This window comes from Oncorhynchus nerka, linkage group LG28 (genome assembly GCF_034236695.1).
Source record: "Oncorhynchus nerka isolate Pitt River linkage group LG28, Oner_Uvic_2.0, whole genome shotgun sequence".
Classification (NCBI taxonomy): domain Eukaryota; kingdom Metazoa; phylum Chordata; class Actinopteri; order Salmoniformes; family Salmonidae; genus Oncorhynchus; species Oncorhynchus nerka.
The window spans coordinates 33,974,890-33,989,547 of NC_088423.1; the positions used below are offsets into that span (position 1 = coordinate 33,974,890).

General features: G+C 43.5%; 1 protein-coding gene across 1 annotated transcript in view; it reads left to right on the top strand.

Annotated features, from left to right (window-relative positions):
• Positions 1-14,658, top strand: part of LOC115113161 (pro-neuregulin-3, membrane-bound isoform) — a 518,264-nt gene that overhangs the window by 22,056 nt on the left and 481,550 nt on the right. The window lies entirely within an intron of this gene.

The window sequence follows — 14,658 nt, forward strand, 5'->3', positions numbered from 1 at the left end:
AAAACGGATTCAATTGTTCTTTTTTTCTCATCAATCTAAACACAGTCCCCCATAATGACAAACCAAATACAGTTTTTTATACATTTTTGCAAATCTATTAAAAGTTTTTAAAAAAAATGGAAATGATACATTTACATAAGTATTCAGACCCTTTACTCAGTACTTTCTTGAAGCACCTTTGGCAGCGATTACAGCTTCGAGTCTTCTTGGGTATGATGCTACAAGCTGGCACACCTGTATTAGGGGACTTTCTCCCATTCTTCTCTGCAGATCCTCTCAAGCTCTGTCAGGTTGGATAGGTTGCGTCGCTCCACAGCTATTTTCAGGTCTCCACAGAGATGTTTAATTGGGTTCAAGTCCAGGCTTTGGCTGGGCCACTCAAGGACATTCAGAGACTTGTCCCGAAGCAACTCCTACGTTGTCTTGGCTGTGTGCTTAGGGTCGTTGTCCTGTTGGAATATGTACATTTGCCCCGTCTGAGGTCCGGAGAGCTCTGTACCAGGTTTTCATCAAGGATCTCACATTTCTTTGCTCCATTCATATTTCCCTCAATCCTGACTAATCTCCCAGTCCACCTCTGAAAAACATCCCAAAAGCATGATTTTTGCCACCACCAAACTTCACCATAGGGATGGTGCCAAGTTTCCTCCAGACGTGACACTTAGCATTCAAGACCAAAGAATTCAATCTTAGTTTCATCAGACCAGAGAATCTTGTTTCTCATGGTCTGAGAGTCTTTAGGGGCCTTTTTTGGCTGTCATTTTACTGAGGAGTGGATTTTGACTGGCCACTCTACCATAAAGGCGTGATTGGTGGAGTGCTGCAGAGATGGTTGTCCTTTCCCATCCCAGAACCCTGGAGCTCTGTCAGAGTGACCATCGGAATCTCGGTCACCTCCCTGACCAAGGCCCTTCTCCCCTGATTGCTCAGTTTGGCAGGGCGGCCAGCTCTAAGAAGAGCCTTGGTGGTTCCAAACTTCTTCCACTGAAGAATGACAGAGGCAACTGTGTATGTCATATCTGCTCCCGCTCCCCCTCCCTGGCGCTAGAGGGTGCCAGGCTACCTGTCTTTACACGGACCTGTCACTATCATTGCGCGCATGTTCCGGGATTCATCCAATGGCATTGAGGAATACACCACCTCAGTCATCGGCTTCATCTATAAGTGTATCGATGACGTCGTCTCCACAGTGACTGTATGTACATATCCAAACCAGAAGCCATGGATTACAGTCAACATCGAGCTAAAGGCTAGACTAATCTGGATGCTTATAAGAAATCCTACTATGTCCTCAGACTAACCATCAAACAAGCAACGCATCAATAAAGGATTAAGATTGAATCCTACTACACTGGCTCTGATGCTCGTCAGATGTGTCAGGGCTTAAACACTACTATGGACTACAAAGGGAAACCCAGACGCGAGCTGCCCAGTGATGTGAGCCTACCAGACGAGCTAAATGCCTTTTATGATCGCTTCGAGGCAAGCAACACTGAAGCATGCACCAGGGCACAAGCTGTTCTGGATGACTGTGTAATAACGCTCTCAGTGGCCAATGTGAACAAAACCTTTAAACAGGTCAACATTCACAAACCCACTGGGCCAGATGAATTACCAGGATGAGTACTCAAACCATTCGCGGACCAACTGTCAAGTGTCTTCACCGACATTTTCAAACTCTCCCTGACCGAGTCTGTAATACCTACATGTTTCAAGCAAACCACCCTGTGCCCAAGGAAGCGAAGGTAACGTGCCTAAATGATTACCGCCCCTTGGCATTCACGTTGGTAGCCATGAAGTGCTTTGAAAGGCTGGGCATGGCTCACATCAACAGCACCCTCCTGGACCCCCTAGACCCACTCCAATTCGCATACCGCCCCAACAGATCCACAGATGACGCAATCTCAATCGCACTCCACACTGCCCTTTCTCACCTGGACAAAAGGAACACCTATGTGAGAATGCTGTTCATTGACTACAGCTCAGCAATCAACACCATAGTGCCCACGAAGCTCATCACTAATCTAAGGACTCTGGGACTAAACACCTTCCTCTGCAACTGGATCCTGGACTTCCTGAAGGGCCGCCCCCAGCTGGTAAGAGTAGGCAGCAACACATCCGCCACCCTGATCCTTAACACTGGGGCCCCTCAGGGGTGTGTACTTAGTCCCCTCCTGTATTCCCTGTTCACCCACGACTGCGTGGCCAGACACAACAGTGGTAGGCCTGATCAACGATAACAATGAGATCAGAGAACTTTCAGAGTGGTGCCAGGACAACAACCTCTCCCTCAATGTCTTGCTCAATGTGAGCAAGACAAAGGTGCTGGCCCTCTCTCTTTGTATGCAGAGATGTTGTTTTGCAACTACATGTCACTTTGTATGTTATCCTGTGAGTATTGTTTTGTTATGGTTTTTGACTGTTTGTTTGAATTTGGGAAAAGGGGGTACCAAGCCAAGTCGCCCATGGGCCTACATTACACGTAGGAATACTATGTCTAAATACCCTAGTTAGAACTGGGCAGACAACCCTCTATTTTATTGGTTAGGTAGTTAGCTGTATTGAAGCAGGCTAGTCTAGTTTAGGGGTGTTTTTGGATATTTGTTTCTTTCCATGGGTCCAGCTCAGCCCCTTTTCCCGCCATTCTTTACCGTGTGTTTAAAAATAAACCAATAGTGTTTGACGGTAGATTTAAGTTGTCTGTGGTTATTAGTTCTCACTGTTCCCTTTTCACTGTTATAATTTGCATGAGTTATGTTACGGGTCTCGTTTCCATCCCCCTTAGACTGCAGGGCCATAGGGATTCGGAACATAAGTGGGGGCTCATCCGGGATCTGTCATTACTGACACCCATGCCGCTCGTGCAGATTGTTGTAGTGGTCTAGTTCAATGTTGAGCGTCACAGCTGAATGTAGCATTAGTGTTTGCTATTTTTTGGCTCTTGTGTTTTGGTAGTAGTTCAAAATGGCTACTTCTGCTTTGAAATCCTTTTTGGATTGTGCCTGAGGCATACTGACAGAGATTTAGGTCTCATAGGAAGTCTTCTAGTAAGATTTATGTGGAGTTAATCTTTTTGGAAGTGTTTAAAATTGCTTACCCGAACGGATTGTAGTTTACCTAAACAAGCAGAAAGTATCCTCCCTGTCAGAAGCATCTGTGTTGGCAGAGGAGTTTGTGTTGACGCACAAGAGTGTGTTTTCGACTCATACTGAGAGTAGAGCCACTGAGTTGCCTACTTTTAGCCCTAGTCGGACAACAGTAGTATATCAAGCACGCCAGAAAAATTAGCGTCCCTGTTTCTATTGTCATAAGGTGGGACAGTTGATTAATGATTGCTTCCTGCTAAAACGCAAACAAGGGAATGCCTCTTCGTGCCAAGCCGCCAACAGGTGTTGGTCTAATTCGTAAGGTTGTGAAGGTCTGAAACGAAACAGGTGCCTCAGAGTAAATGTAGTTTGAAAGTCAGTCCCCGACCGCAGTTATGAACCGTTCAATTTCGAGGGGTTTGTTTCCCTAACGAATGACCAAGCGTCTCAGCGTCCGGTTAAAATCCTTAGATACTGGTGCGGCACAGTCGTTTATATTGTCTGTGTTGCCCTTATCCGACCATACATACTGTGGTTCCAGTGTGTTTGTTCAGGGTATTGAAATGTGTTTTTGTCCCAGTGCCATTGCACTTTGTGAAAGTACACTCTGAGTTAATCAGTGGAATATTCAGAGTGGGGGTACGTCCTATGTTGCCAGTAAAAGGTGTGACCTTTATATAATGGGTAACGATATTGCCGGAGGAAAGGTAGTACGCGTATTGGATAAAAGTGACCACTCTCTCTCCAAAGAGTCTGGCACAGAGTTATCCACATGTGTTCCCCGCTTGTGCTGTCACTCGTGCTCAGGCAAGACAAGTGGGCGACGTGATAGATTTGTCGAACACTTCTGTTCAGAGGTTGATCAAGAGGATGGGTTGTGTGCTACCTCTGGGAAGCTGATCACCTCTGACAAGCAGCCCAGGGAAGAATCAAAGTATGTTGAACTTATTGCTGATACAATACCAGTCACTCATGAGCAGCTGATTGCTAACCAAACGTTTGACAACAGGCTTGCTCAATGTTTTTCTAGTGTTGTCACATTAGAAGAGGTAAAGAAGAACATGGCTTACTTCATTGATGGTAATCTCCTCATGCGTAAATGGACATCCCACGTTGACGCGGGCGGAGATTGGAATGCTGTTTACCGAATAGTGATTCCTACAGCCTTTAGACAAAATGTGTTTTCTCTTGCTCATGATCACCAATGGTCCGGTCATTTAGGAATCACCAAGACTTATGATCGGATCCTTCGACATTTCTTTTGGCACGGTTTAAAACAAGATGTGGCTCAGTTCTGATGGACATGCCACACATGTCAGATAAAAGGAAATCCAAATCAGGTTATTCCTCCCGCTCCACTTTGTCCAATACCTGTCATAGGTGAACCATTTGGACATGTGGTGGTTGATTGTGTTAGACCATTACTGAAGACAAAATCGGGTGACCAGTTTCTGTTAACGGTTATGTGTATGGCAACAAGATACCCCGAGGCCATTCCTCTGCGAAGGATTACTGCTCCGGTAGTGAGTAAAGCCTTAATTAAACTCTTCACGACATTCGGGTTACCTAAGGTGGTACAAAGTGATCAAGGTACCAATTTCCTATCAAAGCTCTTCAAGCAGGTGTTAAAATCCTCATTAATTATGCACCGTGTGGCAAGCGCATATCACCCAGAGTCTCAGGGTGCGCTTGAAAGTTGGCATCAGACACTGACATCTATGCTACGTAAATATTGTTTGGAATCTGAGACAGATTGGGATGAGGGAGTTCCTCTAGTTTTGTTTGCTGCTTGTGAAACTGTACAGGGGTCCCTAGAGTTCAGCCCGGCTGAACTAGTGTTTGGTCACCCAGTGAGAGGACCAATGAAAGCCCTTAAATACCATTTTTTTCCCCAAGAGTTGTGTGCGGGAGATGAGAATGTGTTGGACTAAATTAGATGCTCTCGCAAAGGAAGCTCTGTCTTCCTCACAGGAGAATGAAAATACACTATGATAAACAGGCTGTTTCTCGCCTACTACAGGCGGGTGACCAAGTACTGGTGTTATTGCCTGTTCCAGGATCTTCACTGTCAGCTTGTTTCTCTGGTCCTTATTTCATGGAAAAGAAATTAAGTGAAACTGATTATGTGCATCAAACTCCTGATAGAAAATGCGAGTGGAGGACAGAGGAGCCTCTTAAAGAAGAAGTTACAGGTCTGTGAGAGCCAGAAATCTTGCTTGTTTGTAGGTGACCTAATACTTATTTTCCACCATAATTTGCAAATAAATTCATTAAAAATCTTACAATGTGATTTTCTGTTTTTTTTCCTTCTCATTTTGTCTGTCATAGTTTAAGTGTACCAATGATGAAAACTACAGGCCTCTCTCATCTTTTTAAGTGGGAGAACTTGCACAATTGGTGGCTGACTAAACACTTTTTTTGCCCCACTGTATAGACAGGTGTCTGCCTTTCCAAATCATATCCGATCAATTTAAATTAACCACATGTGGACTCTAATCAAGTTGTTGAAACATCTCAAGGATGATCAATGGAAACAGGATGCACCTGAGCTCAATTTCAAGTCTCATATTAAAGGCTCTGACTGCTAAAATTTCTAAAACAGTTTTCATTTTGTCATTATAGGGTATTTTGTTTCAATTGATGAGGGAAAAAATGAATTTGATCAATTTTAGAATAAGGCTGTAACGACAAAATGTGGGAAAATTCAAGGAGTTTGAATACTTTTGGAATGTACTGTATGTCACACCCTGACCATGGAGAGCCTTTATATTCTCTATTTTAGTTAGGTCGGTGTGTGAGATCTAGTGTGTTTATCTATGTTGGCCTGGTATGGTTCCCAATCAGAGGTAGCTGTTTATCGTTATCTCTGATTGGGGATCATATTTAGGCAGCCATTTCCCATTGTGCTTTGTGGGATCTTGTTTCTGTGTAGTTACCTGTTGAGCACTGCTTGAGCTTCACGTATCATTTACTCTTTGTTGTTGTTGAGTTTCAGTTGATTAAACATGTGCAACTCTACGTACGCTGCACCTTGGTCCGATGTTCATTATAACGATCGTGACACTGTATGTGTGGATATATATATACAGTTGAAGTCATGCATGACAAGTCATTTTTCCAACAATTGTTTACACACATTTCTCTTAATTGACACATACTGGGTCAGAAGTTTACATACACTAAGTTGACACTGCCATTAAACAGCTTGAAAAATTGTCATGGCTTTAGACGCTTCTGATAGGCTAATTGACACAATTTGAGTCAATTGAAGGTGTACCTCTGGAGGAAACGGTTACAAAAGTATCTATATCGACAGTAAACCAAGTCCTATATCGACATACCCTGAAAGGCTGCTCAGCAAGGAAGAAGCCACTGCTCCAAAACCACCATTAAAAAAAGCCAGACTGTTTTCAACTGCACTTGGGGACAAAGATTGTACTTTATGGAGAAATGTCCTCTGGTCTGATGAAACACAAATAGAACTGTTTGGCAATAATGACCATCGTTATGTTTGGAGGAAAAAGGGGGAGGCTTGCAAGCCTAAGACCACCATCCCAACCGTGAAGCACGGAGGTGGCAGCATGATGTGGGGGTGCTTTGCTACAGGAGGGACTGGTGCACTTCAAAAAATAGATGGCATCATGAGAGAGATAAATTGTGGATTTATTGAAGCAACATCTCAAGACGTCAGTCAGGAAGTTAAAGCTTGGTCGCAAATAGGTCTTCCAAATGGACAATGACCCCAAGCATACTCCCAAAGTTGTGGCAAAATGGCTGAAGGATAACAAAGTCGATGTATTTGAGTGGCCATTACAAAGCCCTGACCTCAATCCCATAGAAAATTTGTGGGCAGAACTGAAAAAGTGTGTGCAAGGAGGCCTACAAACCTGACTCGGTTACACCAGCTCTGTCAGGAGGAATGGGCCAAAATTCACCCAACTTATTGTTGGAGCTTGTGGAAGGCTACCCAAAACATTTGACCCAAGTTAAACAATTTAAAAGCAATGCTACCAAATACTAATTGAGTGTATGTAAACTTCTGACCCACTGGGAATGTGATGGAATAAATAAAAGCTGAAAGAAATCATTCTCTCTACCAGTATTCTGACATTTCACATTCTTAAAATAAAATGGTGATCCTAACTGACCTAGACCGGGAAATTTAACTAGGATTAAATGTCAGGAATTGTGAAAAACTGAGTTTAAATGTATTTGGCTAAGGTGTTTGTGAACTTCTGACTTCTACTGTATATATTTATATATACACATACACACAGTATTATGCTACTAGAACACGACAGGAAAGGAAGTAGAAATAAGCGAGTAAAAAATTTGAGTGTTGCGAGAGTATATAAACACTGAGCTGAAGAGGCTCAGTTGGAGATTAGGTAACAATGTCACACTAGTCAGTGGAGTGAACTGGAGACTGATTAGCGTCTCACTATGTATCAGTGCCTCACTGTGGGTTGTCATTTTGTTCCTGTGTGTCACTGGAGATGACTGTGCATGTGTTTTGTGTTTGCATGAGCTTTGTGTGTGTTTGCACAGTAGCTGATTTGGTCTATCCAATTTGACACCAGCAGGCTGGATGAAAGACCCTTGTTCAGCATTTCATAATCTCATGAGCTGTAATCATATTTAATGTACAGTATAGAGCTTTTGTGGGTTCTCATATTGTTGTTGGAAACATTAGGAACATTGACATTGACTGACCAGGTGAATTCGGGTGAAAGCTATGATCCCTTACTGATGTCACTTGTTAAATCCACTTCAATCAGCGTAGATGAAGGGTTTAGACAGATTAAAGGCTGATTTTTAAGCCTTGATACAATTGAGACATTGATTGTGTATGTGTGGCATTCAGAGGGGGAATGGACAAGACAAAAGATTATAGTGCCTTTGAACGAGGTATGGTTGTAGGTGCTAGGCGCCCCAGTTTGAGTGTATCAAGATATGCAACACTGCTGGGTTTTTCACGCTCAACAGTTTCCCACGTGTATCAAGAATGGTCCACCACCCAAAGGACATCCAGCCAACTTGACACAACTGTGGGAAGCATTGGAGTCAGCATCACTCTGGAACGCTTTCGACGTCTTGTAGAGTCCATACCCCAACGAATTAAGGCTGTTCTGAGGGCAAAAGGTGGTGCAAGTCAATATTAAGATGGTGTTTCTGATGTTTTCTACACTCAGTGTACATATCATATCCACGATGGCTATCTCTAACCCTAAATCACTGTGACCATCATGGACACTGATGTCTTTTTGAATGTGCCATTATGTATTTTCAATTAAGTGAATGCCTGAAAGTCCATGTTGCAGTGGACTGGAAGACAGGTAGCTGGTTTATCTACTTGTCTGGCTCAGAGCCCACAATTAGACTAATTTTAGGGAAGAAAAATGGAAGCAGTATGGCAACAAACAAGCTATTGTGCTGTGCAGTAGTAAAACTCATTCAATCTGTCTTCAAACATGCTCTCAAAGTTCTTGATAGAAAGCCGAATATCCATCATCACTGTTACATCTTCAGAAGCATGACCTCCAGAGTTGGGAAAATCTTGTGCAATACACCAACGCATGTCCTGCATTCAAGATCCTAAATGGCCTGGCTCCCCCTCCACTTAGTACTTTTGTTAAAAAGAAAACCCAAACCTATGGCAGCACATCCATAAGGTCTGCCATATGAAGTGACTGTATACTTAAGGAAAATCACCTTTACTCAATCTGCTTCCTCTGTGAGAGCTTCCCATGTATGGAACACACTCCCATCAGACACACATAACTGCACCACCTATCGCACCGTCACAAAAAAAACATAAAGACAAGGCTAAAGGCCAGACTTGTGAACATACTCCCTAGCTGTATATTGCCGCTTTCCATGTTGTCTGTAGCTTGTGAGGTGTGGAAACATTGTTGCTTTTATGGATTTTGTTTTGTTGCTTTTTGTGCTATTGCTCTGTCTGCGTGCAACGTGTTGCTTGTTCTGTTTCTCTGTCTGCATGCTACATCTAGCTTATTCTATGTTCCTCTATCTGCGCGCTACATTTTGCTTGTTCTATGATGCTCTGTCTGCGTGCTAAGTGTTGCTTGTCCTATGTTGCTCTGTCTGCGTGCTACATGTTGCTTGTCCTATGTTGTCCTGCATGTGCTCTCTGCTCAGTGTTTGTCTGTATTGTAATTGTTTTTAATAACCTGCCAGGGACTGCTGTTGAAAATTTGCCGTTTGGCTAAAATTTTAACTGAAACCTTGATTAATGTGCTCTGTCCCTGTAAAAATAAAAATAAACTCAATTTCCACCATGATTATTCCCTATCAGAAAGACTCCCTCTGTCAAAGATTTCTGTTATCTTAAGTGTTGATTGTGATGTTTCTCGTTTTCTAGAGACCTTCTATCTGGAAAGACCAATCTGTATTTTTCTCAAATTGTCCAATCATTACAATTTTGAGCTGACAGGCATTGTGTGCCTGAATCATCTCTCTGCTGTTGACTCGTTCTGTTTTAATACGTTTTTTTTTTGTTAAAGACCGTCTTAAGTAGCTACTGAATCAGGAACAATGTTCGGCTCTCTTGACATGCACTCAAACACAGGTCGACAAAACCTTCCTTCCATTAGCTAGGACAACTATATCAGCTCTGCAGTCAGGACTAGAATAAAAGTTCAAAAGGTTGATCAATGATCATTAGAGATGTACCATTCATAAGAGACAATGGAGAAGCACTTGTTCTATAGCCAATGTTTGTCTCATCCAACATAGCCTGCATGCTTTAACCTAACAGAGCAGGACACGCAATCCCTTCCCCTCCCTCTTGGTCACAGTGAGAGGACCGTGATATGATCCATATTGAGCCATATTCCCTGATGCTCCTGCAGCAGGTGGTTGTTTTAGCTGTGGTTATGGATGTTGGGGGTGTAGTCAGGATGTATGGTGTATCATGGCTCCCTATTAAGGCTTACTCTACATGGGCAGATCAGTCAGGAATCACTCTGCAGTGGTGGCTGAGACACATATGACGCATGTCAGGGCTTTGCTCTAGTATCATGTAAATCCAAGGTTAAGCAGCTTAGTGTACGTGGCCACTTGCCTTCACTTTAGCTTCCCTTATGGAAGACCCCACCCGCAACACAGATGTTCCCGTGTAGTCCTTCCCCTGTACACATGTGGTGTGTATGCACTATCACAAACACACAAACATACTCATGGGGGTTGTTGAGGACATGGGATAATCCAGTGAAGGCATCTATGACCAACTGATTCCATGGACCAGGAGGCAAAGCTACTGTAGCAGAACAGTAGTCTCATTACAAAGCCTCCAATCGCACATCAAAGAACACACTCACTATTCTGGAGAGAGCTTGGGGGTGGGGGAATATAATCTTGTGCAAACACGTAACTCACACACTCCCTTGGATGTTGACTGCACAACATTTTTGTGTGTGTGTCAGCGCATGTGAGGACATTCAATCTAAGTACTTGGCCAGGATGGCCAAGGGATTACCAATACTAACGATCCAGACAAGGTACTACCCCATTCTCCAGCATTTTCCAGTCTATCAACACACTTGTTTTTAGCCATTCTCTCTGGAGTTATTTCACAGAGAGCAGTGGAGGTGGACCCACTTGGGTCCCAGTACATTACATCTCCAGCCTTACCCTCTGTCTCTCTGTGCAATATCCTGCTCTGTCTGCTACATTAGACCAAGACTAGCTCTGAGAGGGTAAGAGATGAGGTTAATGAAATGCTCTACCTTCCACTGAAACCACAGGCGGGCCATGGCACCTTAATTGGGGAGGACGGGTTCATAGTAATGGCTGGAATGGAATTAATGGTGGTTTGGTTTCCATGTGTTTGATACTATTCCATTTACTCCATTCCACACATTATTATGAGCCGTCCTCCCTCAGCAGTCTCCTGCAGCTGAAACGCTTGGATCTCTTTCTTTCCATTAGATGTTTTTCACAATTCTCCTGCTTATCAGCCCTTCTGTTTTAAATGTCACCACGCACTTGCTCTAGGCTAGCCCTGGTCGGCAAGCAATTTTAGGTTTGCGGGGAATTTTACAGGCAAAGCTTTTACATTTTTCTGCTTGCGTGTGTGTGTGTGTGTGTGTGTATGGTATGGGTGTATGTGCGTGCATTTGACTTTTTAGGGCATTGCCCATTTTCTGGATGGAAGTAATTGCACCTCCTTAGTAAACCAGGGTTTTGATGTATTTGGACGCAGTTTGGTGTTGCAGGCCAATTCATCACTTCTTCTTGCACCCTCGGCAGGGAAGCACAACACACATCTCTCCCATTTCCCCAGGAAGTGGCTCTGATGGCAGGGGCCCACATCCAAATGCCAAGATTTATGGGGTGTAAAACATATTGGGCGTACTACTCATCTCCATTGGGCAAACTATTCATGATGTTTTGTGCCAGGAAATGTAACCTGGCGAATAGACTGGTTACTTGTGTATTTTTTTTGCATTTCATTCACTAAAATAAACACTGAGAGACATGGCTTTGAAAGTTTCCATTTTTCACATAGTGAAAAATATCTGACGTGTTTGTTCCTGTTGAAAATTGGGGCACATGAGTTCTCTGCTAGACACAAAGGAACCACTAAGAGAAGAGAGGAGACAGGGTAAATGTAATATAGTGCACTTCAATGAACCGTAAGTTACTGATGATGACTTGCAATGAAACAGTGGTTCTAATTAGCCACAGTTAATGCATTTGAGATGATTGAGGTGGTAGTTGAATTGGGTTCAGGGGATAATGTTGGTAAAAAAATCTAATTCAAGAATTGTATGATCCTCATCAGAAATAAATGGAATTAAGTAATTCTTGAATGAGAATTTCTGTTCATTTCCTGAGTTGACTGAATTGAACTGGAATTGACCCTCAGTCAGAACACCCTGTGTTTTCCGATTGAAATTATTAAATTGTTATGTTTGGTGTTCTCATATGTATTATTATGTTTGCCTTCAGATAAGACTTACCATTTTGTTTGAATGTCTGTGTCCTTGTGTTTTAGGTTTTAAACCCCAATGTTCTCACCCATGCGGGATTCAAATTAGTATAATATAAAAATCCCCATAAAATTCTGTCAGTTTAAGCTAGAGATATCTGTTTTTCATTGGATGCGTCTCAATCTACCGCATCTGCCTATGTCACACTTCCGCATCTGTGGGAGTTTGCCAGACCATGAGACATCCTGAAAAGGTCTCTTCCCACAAAATCGCTTGGACCAATGAGACGCTCACAAACACAATGGTGTTCTCCATTTTTCTCTACAACTCCCACAAGGATCTTGGGACATGTCTGAAGTCGGCACAGTCGGTCTGCCAACTTCTGTCTGTAGCGACCGAACAGTTTCGGCTACAAACTAAAATGACCCCTATGTGGAAAGGTGACACTCTTTGCCTTAGGATGCCCACAGGCCTCACGAGACTCGTCTGAAGGTCCCTCAGTAAAAGAAAAAAATGTATGGAAGTATATATGGACACTTTAGTTCCAAAAACAAGAGGTTAAATACATGTATAATAATGTTTCCTTGTATCTTTCAGATGTAGGACAGAACTATCTGTTATTCAATGCATTTGAATTAGCTAAAAATATTTAAAAATATATTTTTATATCAGATATTTTTCTGATATTTTAGGGATACTTCAAGGGGTCTTAAAATGCCAAATCAAATAACAAAAGTATCCTGTAATGAACACAGGGGGAGACAGAGCTGGTTTCAAGTGCAGGGTTCAGCAGGGGTTTATTGCAAAGGACCACAGGAGGCAGGTAGCTGGGTCCAGGGGTAGGCAAATCAAATCAAATCAAATCAAATTTTATTTGTCACATACACATGGTTAGCAGATGTTAATGCGAGTGTAGCGAAATGCTTGTGCTTCTAGTTCCGACAATGCAGTGATAACCAACAAGTAATCTAACTAACAATTCCAAAACGACTGTCTTATACACAGTGTAAGGGGATAAGGAATATGTACATAAGGATATATGAATGAGTGATGGTACAGAGCAGCATACAGTAGATGGTATCGAGTACAGTATATACATATGAGATGAGTATGTAGACAAAGTAAACAAAGTGGCATAGTTAAAGTGGCTAGTGACATAAGGATGCAGTCGATGATCTAGAGTACAGTATATACGTATGCATATGAGATGAATAATGTAGGGTAAGTAACATTATATAAGGTAGCATTGTTTAAAGTGGCTAGTGATATATTTACATCATTTCCCATCAATTCCCATTATTAAAGTGGCTGGAGTTGGGTCAGTGTCAATGACAGTGTGTTGGCAGCAGCCACTCAATGTTAGTGGTGGCTGTTTAACAGTCTGATGGCCTTGAGATAGAAGCTGTTTTTCAGTCTCTCGGTCCCAGCTTTGATGCACCTGTACTGACCTCGCCTTCTGGATGATAGCGGGGTGAACAGGCAGTGGTTCGGTGGTTGATGTCCTTGATGATCTTTATGGCCTTCCTGTAACATCGGGTGGTGTAGGTGTCCTGGAGGGCAGGTAGTTTGCCCCGGTGATGAGTTGTGCAGACCTCACTACCCTCTGGAGAGCCTTACGGTTGAGGGCGGAGCAGTTGCCGTACCAGGCGGTGATACAGCCCGCCAGGATGCTCTCGATTGTGCATCTGTAGACAGTTTCTTCAGCCTCCTGAGTGCTTTTGGTGACAAGCCGAATTTCTTCAGCCTCCTGAGGTTGAAGAGACCATCTGATCGCTGCAAAATTGCGCCTTCTTCACACATTGTATATAGCTGTCAGTGTGAGTGGACTCCAATTCAGTTTGTCTGTGATGCAAATGAGAACTTGTTCTCATGCCTACCTGAGGAACTTAAAACTTGCTACCCTCTCCACTACTGTTCCATCGATGTGGATAGGGGGTGTTCCCTCTGCTGTTTCCTGAAGTCCACAATCATCTCCTTAGTTTTGTTGACGTTGAGTGTGAGGTTATTTTCCTGACACCACACTCCGAGGGCCCTCACCTCCTCCCTGTAGGCCGTCTCGTCGTTGTTGGTAATCAAGCCTACCACTGTTGTGTCGTCCGCAAACTTGATGATTGAGTTGGAGCGTGCGTGGCCACGCAGTCGTGGGTGAACAGGGAGTACAGGAGAGGGCTCAGAACGCACCCTTGTGGGGCCCCGTGTTGAGGATCAGCGGGGAGGAGATGTTGTTGCCTACCCTCACCACCTGGGGGCGGCCCGTCAGGAAGTCCAGTACCCAGTTGCACAGGGCGGGGTCGAGACCCAGGGTCTCGAGCTTGATGACGAGCTTGGAGGGTACTATGGTGTTGAATGCCGAGCTGTAGTCGATGAACAGCATTCTCACATAGGTATTCCTCTTGTCCAGGTGGGTTAGGGCAGTGTGCAGTGTGGTTGAGATTGCATCGTCTGTGGACCTATTTGGGCGGTAAGCAAATTGGAGTGGGTCTAGGGTGTCAGGTAGGGTGGAGGTGATATGGTCCTTGACTAGTCTCTCAATGCACTTCATGATGACGGAAGTGAGTGCTACGGGGCGGTAGTCGTTTAGCTCAGTTACCTTAGCTTTCTTGGGAACAGGAACAATG